The following is a 6,000-nucleotide window of genomic DNA, read 5'->3' as shown; positions in this document are numbered from 1 at the left end:
TCAGCACCCGGGGGATTACAGGCACGAGCGAGTGGTTTATCGCAGCTCGTGCCTGTAATATTAGTTAACCCCTCCAGATGGATTACCTCGTTGGACGTGATCTGACATCAGAAGGTATGTATATTGTGTGTTTATTGTTTTGCCAAGGTGTACGGACATGCTGCGATCTGAAAAGACGCGCAGCATGTCCGGAGTCGCAGGGCCGCCGCGTGCGGGTTTCCACGCATAGTGGAGACGGGATTTCATCAAATCCCCTCCACTATGCTGGAACATCTGGACGCTGCTTGTTTGACGCTGCAGCTCTGCGCAGCGTCAAACAAGCAGCGTTTCCTTACCGTGGAAACATACCCTAAAAGTAATAAGAAGAGCAGCATGTTTGCTAAAAGTGCAAGGTTTGAAAGCATCGGGAATATACGAGTGATTTTTAGCAAGTGCAGCGGATCAGATTTTCAGCTATTTGTATCTATGTATTAGGATTTTCCATCAGATCTGCATCTGTTTTCTTTTATGCAAAGAAAAATTATTCCAAGCTGAGCTGCTCCTGCCAAATAAACAGTAAAGATGGCCAGCGCTTGGATGACACATGGATGGCTGCTGAGTGCTGTCCTTTTTTTTATGCACCCATTCATTAAACATGTCATTTAAAGACAATTAACATCATGATTCTTGTTTTTTGTTTGAGAAAAGAGAACAAGAGATGTAATGTATAGATAGACATATTTATAAAAGTGGATAGTTGGGAAGAGTAATATATACCATAAATATGGCTAAATAAATAGAGATATATCAGCCAGACCTAATGTGGCCCAGACCAATTGGTAATATCAGGGAGCAGTATAAACCAACAAAAAGAAAATCCTGTCATACTGATCATCATAGGTTCCTAGAAGTCATTAAACTGAGTCAGGCTTTGGCCTAGGGGTTAGTAGAGATGACCTAGTGCATCCCAATGCCTGTTTATAGACCGTACCAATCAGGGCTGAGACGTCGGTAAGCCAAACCTCCAACTCCGACATTTCCATGACTCCGACTCCACCAAAATGGGCTCCGACTCCACAGCCCTGGTACCAATGATTTCTCTTGGATAACCCCTATTCAGAAACCTCAGCAGTCTGGGTTTGGGAATCCATTAAAGAGGAACAGTTTCTCCTCAATTTAAAAAACTCCCTTGGGGATTCTCTTAGGGTGATGACTCCCATCTCAACTATCTGTTGCTGTGGGTTTCATAAAGATTGAAGTCGTCAGGGAACCATTTAAGTTCCTAGAGATAGTAACGTCCAAGAATGCAATCCCATCCCCTCTAATTTCGTAAGTGAAAGAAAGACCAAGATCGTTATGATGCTGAAGTTGTTTTATTTGTCAAGTTTTTTTTATTCGGGCTGAAGTTGGTTTCTTATTTGGCAATTTCTTTTTTCTGTTTTTTTTTTTTACAGGTTTAACTGGACAAATAAGAAACCAACTTCAGCATCGTTGGAAGGCCTCTCTTAGGCTGCCGTCACACTAGGAGTATTTGGTCAGTATTTTACATCAGTATTTGTAAGCCAAAACCAGGAGTGGGTGATAAATACAGAAGTGGTGACGTGTTTCTATTATACTTTTCCTCTGATTGTTCCACTCCTGGTTTTGGCTTACAAATACTGATGTAAAATACTGACCAAATACTGCTAGTGTGACGGCAGCCTAAGGGCTCATACTCACTTGCGCGAAACTCGGATGAATCTCACACGGCAATACCCGTCGCTGCTGCCGGCACTCAGATCGGAGCGTGCAGCCGCATAGGAATACATGCAGCCGCACGCTCCGCTCCTCTGTGCCAGGTGCAGTGCCGGGTATTGCCGTGGGAGACTCATCCGAGTTTCGCACAAGTATGAGCCCATATAATGAGAGCTTACAAAAGTTGGGCTTGTCTAGCTTAGGAAAAAAACGACTTCTCAGAGATCTTATTTATATGTATAAATATATTTGTGGTCAGTATAGAGGACTGGCACATGACTTATTCCTTCCAAGGCCCATACTGAGGACCAGGGGGCACTCATTACTGGTGGAAGAAAACAATGCTGAAGTTGGTTTCTTACTTGTTAAGTTTCTTATTTGGAAATTATTTTTTAGGTTTATCGACAGCAATAAAAAATTACTATAATAGTATATAATGAAGCGCGGTGCCCTAATGTGAATGCTCTTAAAGGGAACCTGTCAGCAGGATTGTGCACAGTAACCTACTCACAGTGTCGGGTCGGCGCTGTTGCACTGATTAAAATCGTGCGCTGGTGTATGTGGTGCTCTGATTAGATATTCATAATGCAGACTGCTGACAGGTCACTGATCCCTCACTGACCTAACCTCTAGTTTGCATAATGAATACCTAACATACTGAAGAAAGAGACAAAAAACCTTCTGCAAGCAGGTGCTGGACGTGGCACCTGCTCTGCAGCATAATCGCATGGTTAGTGTGGCAATAATACATTTTCTTGATATTATCCAGATAGGGAAAGAAAAAAAAAAAAAATTAAAATGGTGCTTGCCGCGCCTACGCAGTAGCAGCTATCGGTGTATATAGCTGTGATCTGAGAGCTGCTACGGCGCAGGTGGCGCCATCTTGGAGAAAAAAAATTTTCTCCAGTAAGATGGCGCCGCCATGTCTATGTAGTGGTGGTGGTGTGAAATCAGAAATCAGTCATTTAAGCCCCTGAAAAATATCAGTTATTCAAATCTTTAAAAATTGGCTATTTGCCCACTTTGATGCCCAGAGCACTTTTGGGCCAGGCTGGAATTACCTGAATTTGATGTGTGCCATCACTATCTTTGTGTCATCACTATCTGTGTGTCTTCAGTATGAGATCAGTGACCCAAAATCATTTATCCCTTTCAATAATGTGCTTCAGTGCTCACTTTGATGCTCGTTTTTGTGCCAGTTTTATCATTTTTGTAGCTGTTTTTAAGAGTATTCATATCAGAGCATCTCGGTGTATTGTATTTTATTATTGTAATTTATGATTTTTGTTGTTAAACCTGTAAAAAATAGAAAAAAAAATAAATTCCCGAATAAGAAAATGGACGGATAAGAAACCAACTTCAGCCTCATGGCCTTTTATCTCATGTAATAATCTAGTTGCCTGCCTTTGAACTGACTAATTTCTGAATATACTTTTAAAATGTGGGACACAAAACTGGATCCCATATTCTAGATGTGGTCTCACCAGTGATTTATAAAGAGTTAACAATACGTTGGGATCGTGGGATTTTATTTCTCTTTTTATACACCCTAAAATCTTGACAGAAACAGCAGAACAAAGGTAGTCACCATCAACCACCAATAAAGTTAAGAAGTCATTTATTGAAAAATTCATTAAAGGGCACCTGTCACCACGTTTTTGGAAGATGGGATAAAAATAGCGTTAAATAGGGGCAGAGGTGGGCGTTACATTAGTGTGTTTGTTATGCGTTTATTACCCACCGAAGCTGCCGAAATACCTTTGCAATGTCTCCGTTTTCGCCTGTCAATCAGGCTGGTCTGGTCAAAAGGGCGTGGTGTCTTCCCCCAGATCTTGCTTAGTTTTCCGTTGGTGGCGTAGTGGTGTGCGCATGCCCAAGGTCCCGAATCCACTGCACAGGGGAGTTAAAAGAGCGCGATGTGCACTATTTCATTGGTGATTGGTGGGGGCGGCCATCTTCCTTTGGCCGCGCGTGCGCAGAAGCGGCGCTCTGCTGGCCGCGGCTTCAGGAAAATGGCCACGGGATGCCGCGCGTGCGCAGATGGAGATCGTGGCGGCCATCTCTGCGAACTCTGCTTCAGGAAAATGGCCGCCGCGATCTCCATCTGCGCACGCGCGGCATCCTGCGGCCATTTTCCTGAAGCCGCGGCCAGCAGAGCGCCGCTTCTGCGCACGCGCGGCCAAAGGAAGATGGCCGCCCCCACCAATCACCAATGAAATAGTGCACATCGCGCTCTTTTAACTCCCCTGTGCAGTGGATTCGGGACCTTGGGCATGCGCAAACCACTACGCCACCAACGGAAAACTAAGCAAGATCTGGGGGAAGACACCACGCCCATATGACCAGACCAGCCTGATTGACAGGCGAAAACGGAGACTTTGCAAAGGTATTTCGGCAGCTTCGGTGGGTAATAAACGCATAACAAACACACTAATGTAACGCCCACCTCTGCCCCTATTTAACGCTATTTTTATCCCATCTTCCAAAAACGTGGTGACAGGTGCCCTTTAAGAAGTATACCATACAGTACATATGAGGGCAAATAAGGAGGACAAAATGGGGAGCATCAAAACAATCCAATATGGATAGCAGCAGTCATGAAATAAAGTACACTGAATAAATCGCCATAGGCATAGGAAAAGAAGTAGGATAGAAAAAGTAGGTTACACATGATGATGAATATTCCCTATTCGTAATTTTCACTGTATGTTGGTATTGTAAATGTCTTCTTTCAGATCCCTTACGTTCCTTCTTTTTTTTTCTTTTCCTTTATGCTGTATTGTCACATATCCTGATGACTACTTGCACTTGTTATAGTTCTTCCCCATATCTGCACTTTATTTTGTCTTTTGATTGAATAGTCACATACACTGATGACCATATACGCTCTTTTAAGTGTCTTTCCCTATACTTGCACTTTGCACTTTCTTATTACTTATATCCTTAAATGTTTGGACTCATTCGGTTTCGATGCCCTTTCCTCCCTCTACCCCCCACTCTCTCATTGCTTGTCCCCTAGTCTCCTTTAATATGATTCTCTATGTCTTATATGGAGACACTCTTATAAATGGCCACCCACTGTGGACAATAGAAATATGGCTGCCAAGGCGCTCATGCGCTCTATGTGCTGCTGCCACTGTGCTCTGTCCGGTCATCTATCCAGCGAAGCGTGCCTGTATATGATGTCACAGGGTCTGTTGCCCCAATACATGTGCACCGTGTGAAGATGCTGAGCGGAAACAATAAAGCGGCGTGAGCAACAGCACACATGCGCCATTTTAATTGGCACCTGTGGCCATCTCATAAATAGCGGAGAGGACATCATCATGGGACACCTCCCCTTGAGAATAAAAGAAGCAAAACACAAAGTGCAGTTTTTAAATGAAGGTCTTTATTATTAAGGGAAAAAAAATCCACACCTACAGGGCCCTGTGTGAAAAAGTGATTTCCTCCCCTTAAAACATAAATTAACTGGTTTATCACATCTTTGGGAAGATGAGTTCAAATTCACTAGCCACACCCAGGTCTGGAAACTGCCACACCTGTTCTCAATCAAGAAATGACTTAAATAGGACCTGTCTGAAAAATTAGGTAAACCAAAAGATTCTCAAAAGCTAGATATCAGGCCATGGTCCAAAGAAATTCTGGCAAAAAAATGAGAAAGTAATTGAGATGTATCAGTCTGGAAAAGGTATCAAGCCATTTCTAAAGCTTTCGGGGCAAAAACATGGAACAGTGATGAACCTTCTCAGGAGTGTCCAGCAGACCAAAATTACCCCAAGAGCGCAGCAATGACTCACCCAAGAGGTTACAAAGGATCCCACAACAAAATCCAAAGAACTGCAGGCCTCACCTCAGTTAAGGTCAGTGTTCATGACTCCCACCTCAAGAAAGACTGGGCAAAAATAGCCTGCATGGCAGAGTTCCCAGACAAAAAACACTGATGAGCAATAAGAACATAAAGGCTCATCTCTGGTTTGCCAGAAAATATCTTGATGAACCCCAAGACTTTTGGGAGAATACTCTGTGGACTGACTAGACAAAAGCTGAACTTTTTTGGAAGCTGTATATCCTATTACATCTGAAGTAACACAGCATTTCAGAAAGGAACATTATACCAACAGTAAAATATGGTGGTGGTAGTGTGATGGTTTGTGGCTGTTTTGCTTCTTTAGGACCGGGAAGACATGCTGTGGTAAATGAAACCATGAATTCTGCTGTCTACCAAAAAGTCCTGAAGGAGAATTTCCAGCCATCTGTTCATGACCTCAAGCTGAAGTGCACTTA

The sequence above is a fragment of the Ranitomeya variabilis genome, chromosome 5 (genome assembly GCF_051348905.1).
Source record: "Ranitomeya variabilis isolate aRanVar5 chromosome 5, aRanVar5.hap1, whole genome shotgun sequence".
Classification (NCBI taxonomy): Eukaryota; Metazoa; Chordata; class Amphibia; order Anura; family Dendrobatidae; genus Ranitomeya; species Ranitomeya variabilis.
Note: the sequence above shows the minus strand (reverse complement) of the source record.